We start from the raw sequence: 17,040 nt of genomic DNA, 5'->3' as shown, positions 1-17,040 counted from the left end.
AGCACTCCTACACAGCTTTCAATATTCAACTGCACAGTACTTTTTTTTCCTCCCTAAGTGGGAACATAAAGACGACATACATGTAATCCACCTGTATGCATTAACATATGCTGTGTCAGAGAGGCCTTGAGCCTTGTTTTGTATTTGCAGTGCTGGCAGTGAAAGGCTTTGATGCCAGCACGTGTTCCCATGTGTTTCTGCAGAGCTAACTATAAGAACGCTTCCTGTCAGAAAGGAAATGAACCTTGTCATAGCTGGAAAATCATCATCCAGTCTTCCTGTGTAAGTGGTCTGAAGGGATGACATTTCTCCGTTGCTGTGTTAATTTAGGTTTTTAATGCCTTTTATCATGAGTGTTTAAAGCTATTAGTTCGGAAAGATCATTATGGGAGGCATGAGAGCACAAAGATTCCTATCAGACCTGTCTACAATCAAGTACTTCAGTTATGATTTTTTTATGTTTCAATTATTTATTTATATTTCCAGAATGACATACTTTGCTCTGTTGAGTAATTTACTAGCAGCCAATACTGCATAATGCAACATGATTATATTGCATTGTTGTATTTTGATGTTTGAATGGTCTACCTAACTCTTCTAGAATTTTTTTTTGTCTGGATGAAAAAGACAGATTCTACTTTCTCAATTGCATGATGTGCTACTCTTTCAGGCCAGCAAGTGGAATTTATTTAGAAAGAAAAATAATGCATATGAAAATTCTATGTGTGCTTATATACAAAGAGAGGACTCCTAGGGAACAACATTGTAAAACATTTGAAATGGCCTACACAGATCACAGATTTGCTGTTCCAAATTCCTTGATTTTCCGGATTCTTCCCCACACCATGCTTAGAATACCTCAAAACCATTTAACTATATGTCTTAAGCACTTAAAAGTTCCTCAGCAACAACAGAGGAAGCACTGGTTGTTCACAAATTCACAAACAAGTCTATAAAGTCACATCTAACACACAATAATTTCAAAGAAAGAAATATAAGCAAAGAACAACTTTAAAATCCTTGTCCTGTGGAAGTCAACTACAGCAGGTTTAAAAGGTGCTTACATCTCTATCCAGATTACTGATCAGCACTCAGCAAAAGGAAACGTCTTTTCGAATGATACCTGTAAATAATTACTAAGTAAAGACTATTTCCAAATACACACACTACATTCACACTACATGTAACAAACAGTATTACTCATTTTTTTAAACACTCTATAATGAAAACACAGTTATTTTTATGACACATTTATGAAGGTAATTGAAGTCCTGCTATTATGAAAACAAAGTACTTTAGAAAACAATGAAATTAGTTTATATTACAGTCAAGACTTCTACTGGTAAGAGTATTCCTGCTAATCCTGAATTAAGAGTGAATCATACAGCTGTTATATTATGCAACAGTGTTCAAAAACAAGAAAGATGCAAAAGGGGATTTAATCCTCAATTATTTGTGTGGATTAACACTTTCTTGTACCAGAGAAATAAAGCTTACATTGCTCAAAGAATAAAAGCCTTAACTTGCATGAGGGAACGTAAGTACTCAGGGGCGTTGTTGAAGTGTTCGATGCATACATAGAAGGTGTGAAAGCTAAACCAATAATCTCAATAGAACCAAAGGCCTATATGGAAAAATCTGGGATTTAAAGAGCAGGCTTCAAAACAAAAGCCAATTCTGAAAGGCAAGCTGTGCCTTTCTGAGTAACTCCTTGTATTAATTTCTCCCCTCTTCCCTAAACAGTTGTGATCTTTCAAGAGGAAAAAAACATCACAAAAAAAAATTGTCAAAGATCTAGATTCTAAACTACTAGAGGACAGAGAGAACTTTTTTAGAGCTACGAAGCAGAGACCAAAAATGCAGGGGCTAATTTCTCCAGTATCTTTGTGAATCCAATGCAAGTACAGTAGTTCAAAGGTTGCCAATTCACAAACTAGGAAAATGTTCTTTGTTACCACTTCTATTCACTGAAATCAGAATTAAAACCATACTTTTAATACATTTAAGGGACATGTCTTTCACAGTGACATAACAGAACAACCTTCCCTTGTTAGGGAATTAAATGCTTTGTAGAAAAGTAGAGCTATTTGGATTTTCTAGCTATTTGAATTACTCCTTAAAAAAATGTGTAAGCATAGCTGCCTATTTCCAGTACATGTAATAGCTTTAAATGCAGATTTGAGAATTCTGATAGTATTGCAGGCAATGCGTATCTTATGCAGTGCTTGTGGTGCAAACTCCCCACAAATACTGATGTGTTCTTTTTTCTCTAAGGAGAAAAGAAAGAAGACACTGTTAGTAGGGGGGTCAGTTGAATCTTTTAAGGTTAAGGAGCAAAAGTGAATCTTTTAAGGTTAAGGAGCAAAAAGTCCAAAGGAACCTGGAATTGCAGTATGGATGATTTAACCTTTCATCCTTTAGATGTAAATAAGGTGTGTTTGAGACAGTGGAAAATTCTGACCCATGAAGACCAAAGGGTCTTGAATACTCTTGATCAAGTTTTAGGTTCTATAGAAGTCCCACATGTATTATAACACTTATGATTTTAATGAAACAGGCAAGACTATCAATAAATCTGTCTTGTTAGGAATCAGTTTCATTCTTCCCAGTTAGCTTTTGAACACTGGTTATAGGCAGCTGATCCTCACAGATGCCACTGTAATTTTCCCTTTTTTATTAAGAACTATTGGATAAAACTCAGCAACTGAAAAGGTTAGACTGCCCTCTCTCTGTGGCTTCTTGCTAACTACTTGATCTGTAACAAACAGAATTATGGTAACACACTCTCAAGAAATTCACAATGGTAGGTATTAATCAGCATTTTCCCATATAGTCATAAAAAACCCAATACTCCAAATCAGCAATATGGTACACCTCCACAGAGTTTTAGATGATAAAACTGTACTTTGCTGCTGAAATAAGACAATAAAATTTACTTATATTGTTTAGTATCACTAGTATTCCCTGTGAATTGAGGCCTTTAACTCGCATGCACTGTCAGCAGAATGCACAAGCCATCCTTGTACATGAATGCATTAATATGTGAATTAAAAGCATCACTATATTTAGTGTATTCTGTTTTATTTTCTGACGGAAGAAAAATGGCCATAAGAACATTATTTTGAATTGTAATATTACATTAATTTAACTTGAAATATAGAAGATAAATATTTGAAAGACGTAAGCAAGACTCAGGTGACATTAACAAATAATCATGTCATGGGATTCCGTGTTTGGCTATTTTATCCTTTAAAAATATACACACACCTAATGCCATAGTCGTAAGAATCTTAAACCTTCATATAGAACTGCCTTTTTTATAAACTTGAAATAGATTTTACTAAATAAATTTTACTGCCTAATACTGAAAAGAATGAAGACTTCTAATTCATACATTCCAGCTATCCTTGTAGCAAATAAATTCGGTAGAAATCATCATTTTAAAACTGTAACATCAGCCGGTAGTCTGCACTGAGGTTTAGAGGCAAAGCAGCATGCTAAAAAAGCATTTGAAAAGTAAAAGCCAGTGTTATGTTGTTCATTTGCTGCCCCCTTCTGGGGAAAAACAAAAGAAACAAGAAAAGCACCACAAGACGGCCAGGAAGACAGCGCTTCCCTGCGTACCATTACCTACACTTCTCTGATAACTCAACTTTGTGGCAGCAGATCTTTTTCAGTTTAAAGGCCTTTTTTTTTTTTTTTTTTAAGGTTTAATTTTAAAGTATCAATAGACTCTAAAATATATTTCTCAAATGAGTCTGTTAAATCCAGGAGTAATGAGAAACAATTGCGGGAAGAAGAGAAATTGAGGCTACTTGCTTTGGTACTCTGAAGCCTTGCGTAGCAGCACAGACTGTGCTCAGAGTCGCAGCCAGGACAGCAGCGTTACCTTTATGCCATTCTGCCTTCAGCTATTCAACCTAAGCTGTGGGACACAACACCGAACTGGCTGCGATTCACAGATTCTGCTCTGCCATGAGGTCAGGGCCTTTAGTGGAAAGAAATAAGAGACAGCCACAGGCTGGTAATATGGCTACTTGCTAGTTTCGTTACTTTGCCCTTCAAAACGGCTGCAAGAAAGAAGCGGTGTTAACGTGAAGTTTGCTTTGCTGTGCAGATAGCACAGCAAAACTCAAGTCCGAACTAGGCATGAAAAGTTCAAGTTCTTAATCTTTGCAGTAATTACAAGCATCGTTCCAGGGAGAGCTCCAGAGACCCAGTCTGTAAGTGCTCTTCTTACTTCCAAAACAGAGAGGTAACGCGTTCATCAGATAATGACGTATTTCATATGTAACCTCAGACTAAATTTGGACTGCCATACTCCACTGGTTCAAAACTAACTGTTGTAATGATACAATGATGTAAAGTGCTTAACCTTATACTTTTCCAAGTTCTTTAAAACTGAGACCAGTTATTTCAAAATACCTCACTGTAAACATGGGAGCAACCTGCTACCTGCTTTGTGAATTTGTAATGACTGAACTGTGCTTTGACTATGACAAGGTTTGTTAACTGATTACTTTAACAAAAAAAAAAAAAAAACCAAACCCCAAAACACACATATGCCTATGTGAAAGGTACATCATCAGCACATCGGTCTACTCCCTACCTACTGGCTGCTAGTTCGCTACAACTAATCAGGCCTTTGACTACCCAAACACAAATTTTTCTCTTTCTTTTTATTACACCGATTTCAGCAAGCTACTAAAACATGTATTTATTTCTTTCTATGTGAACAACAACAACTTCAAACCAGGAAATCCAGATTCAGCATAGACAATTACTTCAGTCCTAGAAAACAGTGGGGTAAAGAAGCTATTTGAGGGAAAAACTTGAACAATTTGAATTAATTACATTATAATGCACAACTTTAAAAGTCAGAAAGTGATTTCTCTAGTTGAACTGAAGGTGTCTATTGTGAAAATGTTTTATAATAACGTAAAAGACATATGTATGGCCATAAACAGCAACAAAAAAAAAAACCCCGAACATCCCCAAACCCAAACTCACATACTTAGAAGAAACCTAGAGAAAGAGAATGTACACTAACTTCTCTACCTAAATATTAGAAAAGCTATCATTAGACTATTGCATGATGTCAACTTGTGGATGGGTGGCTACCAGAGATCACTATCTTCTTTATCAAAGAAAAAAAGAGATCTTTTCTGAATAACAGGAAAATGCCTCCTCAAGTTCTCTTTGAAAGAGAGGATGCACTTGAAGTCAGACAAAGTCTTAGTGTTAACTCTTACAACTGCAGATAAGTGGAGTTTTGCATTAACTGATAAAATTGGTGCTTCAACAAATACACCTCTTAGAAATGCAGCCATGACTGCAAAAGAAGCTGTACACTATCACAGTTTTTTCATCCAGGTTACGCACAGAATTCCAAGAAGTCTCACAGCACATCTCTTGGCTCTTCAAAGAGCACATCCCCGTGGCTCTACCTTTGTCACTGCTTCTAACAAAATGTAAGAGAAAACCTTTAGAAACACCTTTTGATCAGCACCTGCTTACTTTATTCAAAAGACTGGTACTATCACAAACCAAGTAGAAGACAGCTATTTGAATAGGGTACCTTATTTCTGTTCAGGCTATGTGTGGGCAACTTTCTTATAAAAATAAATAAGCAAGTAAGCAAATAAATAAATCTGCCACATTATCAACTATTTTGCAATGAAGATCTACAGAAGTACTTGGAGCATAACAAACAAAATGCAAGTTTTGCTACAATATGGGTCATACCTACTGTAGGTACTACACGCAAATTAACTTGAATCCTTCTTTCTAGTTGCTTTTGTGTTGGAGCACACACGATTATCTTCAGCCTTCTTTCTTCTCTTTCATTTTTCTTTTTTTTTTTTTTTCTGGTGGATCTGTATGAAGTCCATTCATCTGACATCTGGTTTTGAGTACTTGATCCCAAAATGCAGACAGAAGGACTGTAGAAGTTTTGTCATTTTCCATATGCTCTTTCAACTGTGCTCTAGATTGCCAATTAAGAAATAAGTTAACAAATTCAAAGAGAAACCCAAAATACAGTATCAACCAGTATTTTACATTACCAACAGTGACTGAAAAGACTTAAGAGTTTGAGATAAGATACTTATCTCAAATAAAAATCTAGAGATTCTAGTTTCAAACTAGAATCTTTGAGATAAGTTGTAGAGTGAAGTCTGTGATAGTGTAACCCTCATAATTCAGTCCAGTAACAGAGAAGAAAAACCCTGCCGATCATTCTGTGTTATGTTTGTGAAACACACACACACAAAGGGAAAAAAAATAGCTTCCCAAAAAAGCTAGACAAGCCATTTCTTTGGAGGTTTTTTGGTTTGGGTTTTTTTTTTTTGTTTGGGTTTATTTTTTTTAAATGTTGGGCAGAATTAGATCCAAGTTGTTAAATATAGGTAATGTTGAAGAAAGAACTGTTCTATTTTATTTTTGCACATATTGTAAATATAATGAATAGGCAGATAACTTAGAGCAATGTTTAACTGCCATTCACACCCACCCCTAGAGGTAGAGAACATCATTCTTGGATGTACACTTCCATTATAAAATTGCCACAGTACTGCTCAGCGCAAAGAGAAAAACAGTGAAATAAGCACAAATTACAATGATAAAAATGATAGCATTTGGAAAGTCACTACTGTGTGTGACACACTTGCCACCACAATAAATATCCCTGTTTTTTAAAAATTACAAAGCAGGAAGGAGAACCATGATTTTCAGGAATCTCATTTGACCTGAATACCTTGGGTTTACCAGATTACAATGTATTTATCATAGAATCATAGAATCATTTAGGTTGGAAAAGACCTTTAAGATCATCCAGTCCAACCATTAACCTACACTACCAAGTCCACTCTAAACCAATCAAGGGTAGACTAGACTAAACCATGTCCCAAAGTGCCACGTCTACCCATTTTTTGAACACTTCCAGGGATGGTGACTCCACCACCTCTCTGGGCAGCCTGTTCCAATGCTTGACTACCCTTTCCGTAAAGAAATTTTTCTAATTTCCAACCTAAACCTCCCCTGGCACAGCTTGAGCCCATTTCCTCTCGTCCTATCGCTAACTACATGGGAGAAGAGACCAACACCCACCTCACTACAGCCTCCTTTCAGGTAGTTGTAGAGAGCGATAAGGTCTCCCTTCAGCCTCCTCTTCTCCAGGCTAAACAACCCCAGTTCCCTCAGCCGCTCCTCATAAGGCCTGTGCTCCAGACCCTTCACCAGCCTTGTTGCCCTTCTCTGAACACGTTCCAGCGCCTCAATGTCTTTCTTGTATTGAGGGGCCCAAAACTGGACACAGTATTCCAGGTGCAGCCTCACCAGCGCCGAGTACAGGGGGACAATCACCTCCCTGCTCCTGCTGGCTACACTATTCCTGATACAAAAGTTTATCTAACAATGCACATTTTAAGTAGTTGTATTTTCTAAGTTTCCTCAGCTAAACTTCCAATGATCATTATACATTTAAAGAACAAGCAACATATTTACGTAATATTATGTTGCAAGGAATTGATTTTTTTTTTATGTTAGGAACATCCAAATACTAAGTTTCCTTTCTTACACTGTTGTTAAAATACTGTAAAATTCTAATTACATTGTTAAGACTAATATCAAGATCAGTGAAATGACAGACATTTCCAACCTAAAATAAACTTAAACACAGTGCTGCATACACTTTTAAATATATAGCATATTTTGTAAGACTAGGAAAAAAATTAAATAAGCCCGTTAGATAACTGAGAAAATAGCCAATATTCGTTTCAGAGCAAGGGGAATACTTTCATCCACAGAAAACATCATTTGGCACAGAATCACTTAATTTGACTCAATCTTTTTGGTGCTGACATAGTTTGTGTATTACTGCTTTTGTACGAGTTAATTATTTGAGCAACAAAGTACCAAAATTGGTTTAGTGGTGGACTTGGTAATGTTGGGTTAATGATTGGACTGGATGATCTTAAAGGTCTTTTCCAACCTAAACGATTCTATGATTCTATGAAAATTCTCTTTTTGCAACCCCCCCCCAAGATAGAAAAGGTGATGTTGTTATATAAATGAATCAATCTCAAAACAGTCGCACCAACTCTGAAGGCGACTTGTAAAATCCATCAACTTAAGCAGTATGTATCAAATGCTCCCCACAAAGGCTTGGTAATGTAAGAGATTTCAGCACACTGCTGTTTACAGGAAGGAAAAAAATGAAGATTTTTCCTCACCCAGTGTCATCAAGCCTTATTTATTAAATTCCCAATTCCTTTTAATGCGATGGCACAGCAAGCATCAGATTACAAACCCTGCTGGACTATGGAGCCTCTAGTGACTGGGGGAGAAGGGAGGATAAATTGCCAATTTTATGACCATTTACAGATAAAAAATTTTAAACATGTTACACTTTTTTGAGATGGTATATTCAAGACAGTAATATGAATAAACAAACACTTACCTGACCCTCCATTCAGTGTGCACCAGCTCCACGCTTCAGCATGGTTCAGTGGTCAATACATCATACATGTTAGGATGTCATGATGGAGCTGAAGCCAGTGACCCTAAAGGGTGTAGATGTCACAGGACCTAAGGAAGAAATATCCAAACTTTTATACAGCAATGTATTGTATGATCTCACAGCCTAGTAACTAAGAGCATACAGCACATACCGCTAAAGATGATGGCATTTTTGGGAATTTGTTTTAGTATGTTAAGGTAGATTCCCAACATATTTCCCAGAACACAAAATAAATCCTATATTAAAAAACAAACAAAATCCCAGCTCATTAAGGTTTCTAAGCCAAGAAATAAAAATTAGAAATTGCCAAAATTAAAGTTGCTTTCGTAACCTTATTTTCCTTGCTTTTTATGCATATACCCTATGCTCACTAAACAATAAACTAAGGCTAACAAAGCACTACACATTCTACACCCTTAATTTTGGAAGGATCACGTGGGGGGGAAAAAAAGTTCGTATACAGTCAAGTCAGCTGAAGATTTTGCAAGTGCACCCCCACACACAGATGATGAGTGTTTGACTTTGCAACCTTTATTATGAATTTTCTTAAATTTTTTGTGGGTTTTTAAAAACATGTTTAACATGTTTTAGGCTTTATTTTTTGAAACAAAATACCTAAGAAGTTAAAACATAAATTCCAGATTTCACAACAGGAGATTATATTTGGGCTGACTGGCATTACTGAAACCCTTAGATACACCAGAAACATCCGATGCTTGAACTAACTTCCATTTCAGTAATGCCAGCAACAGTAAACAGAAGTGACAGTGTACCCTGTTATATTAATGCTGGTTCATGTATCTGAGACTCTAAATCCTTTCTGTCCACTTCAGGCCACCCTGCTGTCCAAGTTATTTTCACTCTCCAAGACTCCCCACTTTATTTTATTCTCTGCCCACTATGCCCTGTCCCACTAGCAGTTTTTCTAACATGCCAAATTCTGCTTGAGTTAATCTCTTCATCTCATCTAGCAACTTCTCACAGGTTTTCCAGCCCCACTGGTCTTTAGTATCCAACTTCTTTTGTATGCTCTCTATGAAAGAATTTTAAAACTTCACAGCCAGGTACCAAAGAAAACTGACAAGTTTTCTTAGTTCCTGTCCCTGCCTACCTAAAAGACAGCCTGTCACAATTAGCTTCCTGCAGTAAGGTATCTTCACTGTTCATTGCATTTTTCAGAGGCTGTGAAGAGGCCAAATCTCAACAGACTTTTGCATCAGGAGTGTGCCTTTCATCTATTCTAACAGAAGACACCATCTGAAAAATGCTTAGATCTTTCCTGCAAGCCATGGAGTATTAGGGCTCCTTAAATAAAAGGTATCCACGGTCTTACTGGTTCCACTTGAAAACATTATGAACAGAATGTTTTCCCCCATATGCATTCTACAAAATTGGTTGACTCATTTTGGTTGATCTGTTTTTAAAGGAAATGTATCAGTTGAAGGCAAAGAACCAACACAAAAAATTGCAGCCAATACGGTTTAAACAAACAAACAAAAAAAGCAAGACAGGCAAGCAAGTTAAACAGCAACATTGGTAACAAAGCAGAGCATCTAGAGTAGTAAAAAAATGCAGTGTGGTTTTATATCACTAAATATGAAGTAAGCAGTTAAACCACAGAAGTGGTGAGAGATATGCAGGCATGTTATAAATTCATTTAATTTCTGTTTTCAGAGGAAGGTGCCTTCTTTAATATAATCTTGGGGAAAGTATATTCATCAGCATGAAGAGGAACTGCTGCTAGAGATGTATAGCCTCCACCACTATTAAAAAATAAATTACAAAATCAAATTTGATGGTGTAAGTATGCACAGCTCCTGCCCCTCTTTTTGTTCACCCTGCAAGAGACAAAGCTGGAGAGAGTCCTTCGAAAGTTGCTTTAGGATTTAAGAAGTGTTGAAGTTAGCCGTAAGTACTGCTCATTTGATGGAACGAAAGTAAATATATATTGATTGATAGGCTGCTGTACATTGCCCCATCAGATTCACACTGCTTCAGTTAACGAGATTAACCGAAGACAGCAGTCAGAAATCAGAGACACAGGGACAAGTCTCCACACAGCTCTGTTCTAACCACAAGTCTAGGACTTTGTAGGTCAAGGTCTGAGGAATAGGAACTGCTAACAGTACAAACTGCAACGTGTGCTTTTGACATCATTAAATGTCAAAAAAAGGAATCAGAAAGAGACCGATCTCTTGGTCAAAAAAAACCTAAATTGTAGATTGAACCTGGCTGGCTGTCAGAGTATTACAATTCTGGTGTTATTCCAACCTGGCTGGCTGTCATTCAGAGTATTACAATTCTGGTGTTATTCCAGTCACACTGACACAAAGCTAAAGTCAGAAAAGCTTCAGACATGAAGCATCCTTCATCTTTGACATTTTAAGCAGTACAGTATCCCCCCCACCCCCGCCAAGCGAAGGACCCAGTTTGATGACAAAAAAACCCAGCAAAACTGTGAGGTAATACAATTCATCCTTGTATGAAGCAAGATTCTCTACGTATTGCAGACAGAAATAAAGCTCTCACTGAGTAAGATGGAAGCAAGACTGATGAAAGAAGATAAACTTGCTGCTACTAACTTAACAAAGAATTTCCTTTTAAACCATTAGACATCTGGTTATCTAACAAAGCAATTAGCAATTATCAGTTACCAAAATAAGCCCAACAGAAACTCAAATCAATGTATCCAAAACCCAGGCACCTTGTCACGTCCTGCATCCAGATTCCCTGCACTGAGCATCCTCATCACCTTCTTTTCTCCTCTATCTACTTAACAGCTGCTCAGCTGCAAGCTCAATGCAGCTGCTACATCCCACCGCCACCAACAGCCTTTGAAGATGAGGATTCTTTAGTGCCTACAAGCAAACTCTAAGTCATCCCTAATCCTCTTCCCTCCCATCAAGCCACAGTTTCAGTCTAGCTTAATGTTAAATTGTAAAGCTTAATTGTAAAGCCTTCTTCCAAGAATTAAAACAAATTTACTTGTTCATGCACTTGCATTAAGCCAATATTTAGCACTGGTAAGGTCACCTCTAGTCTATAAAAGCAGACAGAAGTAAAATATATAATCAGAAATCCAGTACATGTTTATAGTACTTACAAAGCATTTGTTGCACTTTATAAACTAAACAGTTAAAAAAAAAGTAAAAGAGACCTATTGAAGGGAGGGAGAGGGGAATAAAAAAATAATTAAAAAAAATCCACCTACATTTGGAAGAAACATCTCTCACATTCAGTACATGGATGATGCAGTTTGAAACTGTAACGATGGTTCTGCAGATGCTTGTAGACTTTGATCCAATCCCTTAGCTGTATTAAAAGACACAGTTTGTTATAATAGGTTAAAATCGGATTACATACACTAATTTAAAATAGAAGACATCTCTCCATGTTCAACAGTTATTAGCACGTAAGTTCAAACTTAATTCCTACACAGTTTTAAAGTGTTTTGTGCTTATTTAAGCAATATGAGGCTGAATTTGGCTGAGATGCACAGTATTTCAGAAGAAACAGCAACTATTAATTATGAAGACACAATTTAACCATGGGGGCTCTGGTGGCAAAAGCAAGGTTAGCTCAGCTCTAAGGATGCTCAATGCACTCCTCTCCCCCAATGTCAAAACAGAACAACCAAAAAAAAAAAAAAACCAACCCAAAACCCACCAGGATAACAAACAGTTCTCAAAGATTTCAAACCACAACTTAAAATGAGTTAGCAAAATATATACTTGCAGTGGCATTATTTTGATATGAATTATGGAGCATATGAAAAATACTGAAGGAACAGATACTTAGGAAACATCAAAATACCCAAACTTCAAATAATTATTTTTAGTGGTGAGATGCAATGTACTTTTACTTGTCCATTTTCTTCTAAGCACATCTGGTGACAGTATAAATTTGGTCTGTAGAAAGTACTGGTTGGAGGTTGCGGGTTTTGCATAGGGGATTTCTGTTTAATGGGAAATGCAATCAAGACCACTAACCCTTTTCTGTAAAAGTTTTAACATAAAAATCACTCAACTTGGTAGCAACTTCTGGACTCTTATTTCTTTTAAGGTTTAAGATTCAAAGACCAAAAGTGATGACAGGCAGCGCGATTAGTCTTTCAGGTCTTTTGCTTCTTTAGCCCTGATGCAGATGGTAAACTGTCACTATACAGCCTATACAAATAGCAACAACTTTTAATTTAGGTAAGTAAACAACAAATAACACTGCATAATCGCGTACAAGAATCTTGCAGCATGACAAGTTAATAGCTTTGTCCTAACTAAAAAATTAAGAAGAAATTTCAATATAGTCCACTGAAGTATTGTAGCAATGTGTACATTTTTTTCCACTAACCAGTTAGGCTTTCATGTAGGTTAAAAGTTATAACAAGCATACTGTAGCAAATAATGTTAGCAATTACAGCTCAAACTTGACAATAATTCAAACACAAGCTTGGTGCTAAGAAGCTACAGTTAAAACTTATTTCAAAAACTATTGCATAGCAAGCAAGAAGGCTTGCATACCCATTGTATCAGCTCCACAAGCATAATAAATTGGCAGACAACAGTTCTTTGTAATGTTACAGCAAACCTCCCTTTAATGGAATGAAACATCTGAAAAATACTAGCAAGCTGAAGACTTCTCACAATTTCTTTCATGTTTCTTCTCCACCTCAAAATGTATAGAAATTAGCATGGTGTTAAATAGATATCTAAAAAGACTTCCTTCGCTCACATTTATCACAAAAATTTTCATTCAAAAATATTCAAAACAAATGTAAAATATTTACAATTCTATAATACTACCAATAGCTTAAAAAGTTATTAAGTATTTAACCTACTAAATTTTTCAATAGGAAGCTAAAATTAAGTAAACTTTCTGCATGTGTTAACATAACAGTGAATGGCAAGTTATAATCTACAAAATTCATTGCCCCCAGACATGATGGAAATTGTCAAAAAAGCATCCCAGAAAGCCTAGTCCCAGGTTGTTTTCTCACTACAGTTGTAAGGGAGATGGATTTTTTTTTATACACACCACACACCCCCCCTGCCAATGAAAGGAAATTACTCATTCAAGAGACAATTATAATTTGTCACCACAAAACAGTTCTCCTTTCCCTTAAGAAAACATTGTTTGTATAAGCACTCATAAACCTTTTCACTGTTGTAGTCATCTCAATTTTGAACTACTGTGAATTTCAGCTGTCTTTCTATATGCCCTCCTTCCCAACCCCTTAGAGAAAAAGTTAGACTGGACTGCAGTCTTCTTGTTGGCTTACAGTTGCATACAATTAAGTGGAGACAACGTATGTTGTTGTGAAGCAAATAAGATACTCATTTTGCTTTCAGTTCTAGAAATTACCCTTTTTTAGTTTCTTTTCCTGCAGAAATTCTGCAATAACCTTCTATGAAAATTCTATCTCCTGCCCTTTTAAACAGTAAAAACTCAGAACAACCCCACCTATCCCAAAGACAAAGGAGACTTCAAAATTAGGCTGCACAACACATAATCTAATCTAAACCCTTCAAAACCAACACCACAACACAGATGCAATGCCCGGCCTGGCTACGATCACAGGAAGCCCTCTTATCCCACATTCCCCAATGCTCCTAACATTGCCTGCTTTCTTATCTGACCAGCGCCACAAACAGCAGAGCACGCCCATGAGCCATCATCTTATTTCACTTAAATTACTTGGTTTTGCACTGGTCTTACTGAGCAATCAGAACCAAATCAGTAGTTCAACCCAGACAGCAAGAATTTGGTCTATATTAGCAGTAGCAGCCATGGAAACCTAGCTAAAAATCAATCACTGCAACACTGAATAGTTAAACCGAAAAATGCCTAGACTACCTTTGTACACAAATCTTTCAAGATTTTACCTACAGACCTGAAGATAAGCACTAAATGCATGGCTTTATTGAGGGCAAAACACTTGCAATTAGTAACAGAAACATTTTTATGTTTCTCCCTCCTTGCTTAAATAAATTGGTACAAAAGCACCATTTGTAGTCAATGCAAAGGAGAACAGCACTGGAATACTGGAATTATGTCCTTTTGTGACTTAAGAGACAGATTATGTTACTCTGCCAAGGTCCTCCATTTATAAATGGAGATAATATTTAGCTATTAGCAGTGTCATAAAACTTAAGAGACAAAAAGCATTAACCTTGATAGAAGTACCTTTACAGTAATGCTACAGAGCTATTAAAAAGCTAGTAATATTGCAATTATTGGAATGTGATGGTCAACTACTAGAAATATGCAGAATTCACAGTGTAAAATGATTCTGCAGAATAGACAAACGTCATCAAAAAGCAAATATTCACAACACTTTAGAATTTTTGCAATTCTTGTATTTTCTTTGTTTAAACCGGTATGAAGATGTTTTACTGTGGCTTCTCATGATAGTATTTACAGGTCATGCTGAAACTCTCCAATAAATTCTGCATTGACCAAATAAAGTTATGTGCACAGAGAAGTTTATAGCTGAGGCAACCATACGAGAATAAAAAATAAAATTTGACTTACTGGCAAAATCACTGTGTGGACATTTAAACATATCCTGATAATGGCAAGTTACATGAAGATTTCTTATCTGCTCAGTTTCAAAAGATGAATACATTGTGCACTGAAAGACATGAGGTTCCTTCTGATGGCTGTTTCCATACGCTTTCCAGGCACTTTGTGACATAAAAACTTTCACAGATGAGGCACTGGTAGGTTTCTTTTATCCACTTGTGTGATTTTAAATGATTTTCCATAGTGTCCCACTCAGTCACACGCGACAATAAATGCATGTAAAGCCACGATCCACATCATGACCCTTTTCACGGATTTTTACAAGCATCTTTTGACTTTAGTGCTACATTGCATGCATTGCAGAAAGGCTGAGTTCTCTCAGAACTGTAGCTCCAAGGCACAAGCACCTTTCACAGGATGAGCTAACCCTTTACTGTCACATCTAGCTTTCTTCTGTTTTTTGTAATTTTTACACCTTGACTCAACTTTAAGGGTTTTTATCTCCCCAACTGGCATCCGAGTTCTAACACCAGAAACACAACAGAGGCCAAGATGCAGAGACTGGGCTTCATCTTTGCTCTTGGAATATGAAAGAGAAGTCAGCACTGCAGAACAGGGCTCCTCAAGTTGCAAATGAGCTGCTGCTTCTCCAAACACTTCACAGGAGTGAGAGGCATGAGGATTATCGCTCTGACTGCTCGGGCTCATGTCACAACAGTGAGGACCCATATTTTGAAGCATCTGATATACAGGTAATAAGACAGACAGTTTTTGCAAGATTTTCTTTGTTTTCTTCATATTCTTGCTTAGCTTCATCTCCCATGCTATACAACTCATTTTCACCTTGGTCCATTTTAGGACAACCTGAAATTTGACATGCTGTATCTGTTTCATGCATATGAGCCAGGTGCGTCCTGATCTTACTTTTGATGCTGCTTGTGAACCGGCAGAGCTTGCACCTGTATACCTCCAACAGAAACATCTCCACCAGGCTGGCAATCTGGGCTTCAAAACCTTCAGGCACAGCAGCATACAATTGGGATGTCGTGATTTCTCTGGGGGCAAAGCAGGTTCATTGATGCAACACATTGGTATTTGTATTTAAATTCATTCACCTTCCGTAGTTGCTGGTAAGTAAACCTACAAAAGACAATAAACAAACCAGTTAAAATCTACTTTGATTTCAGGTGTCCTTTATCAAAGCTCCAGGCCACAATGAAATCTAGATTCAGATTCCTGTCCTAGGGATGTCTGGAGATCTTAAGACTATCTGAAAGGAGCGAGGGTTTTGCCAGGAGAAAAGTGATGCCATAAATATTAAAATCTCTTTTGGGAATTAAAAATTAATCACAGGTTAATAACATTCTGTCATTTTTTTTGTTAAGTTCGTAACAGTTCCCGCTATGAAACAGGCAGTATTAACCTTGAAGCAAAGAATACTGGTGAGAAATCTGCACTGCTAATACGTGCGGAGGCCTCCGGACCGCAGCCATTTACCAGCGTACCCTAAATGCAGCCCAGCGCCCCGTCGCTAAAGGCCCGCCGACCCTTTCCGTGCAGCTCGGTGCAGTCAGACGGGAGTCTGGAAAAGCAAACCAAGGAGAGCAACTCCTTACGAGAGGCGCCAGCTGCCTCCGGAGCACCCGTGCCGAAACACGGGGCAGCCCCGCCGGCGGCCTCTCCCGCCGCCAGGCCCTTTCCCAACCCGAGCGGCTGGAAGCGGCGCCCGCGTCCCGCTGAGGTTCCCTGAGGAGACGCTCGGGGCCCGGGCCCGCCCACGCCGGGAGGCGAGGAGGTGCCACGGCGAACACGGGTGTCGGGGCCGAGCACTCACGACCTTCGCTTCGCTTCGCTTCGCTTCGCTCCGCTCCGCTCCGCTCCGCTCCGCCTCGCCTCGCCTCCCCTCCCCGGCGGCAGCAGGGGCGGCGGCAGCAGCACCGAACCCGCCGCCGGCGCCAGGCCGCTCCCGCCGCTCCCAGGGCACCGCCTCCCCTCGGCCGCCC

The sequence above is a fragment of the Pelecanus crispus genome, chromosome 2 (genome assembly GCF_030463565.1).
Source record: "Pelecanus crispus isolate bPelCri1 chromosome 2, bPelCri1.pri, whole genome shotgun sequence".
NCBI lineage: Eukaryota > Metazoa > Chordata > Aves > Pelecaniformes > Pelecanidae > Pelecanus > Pelecanus crispus.
Note: the sequence above shows the minus strand (reverse complement) of the source record.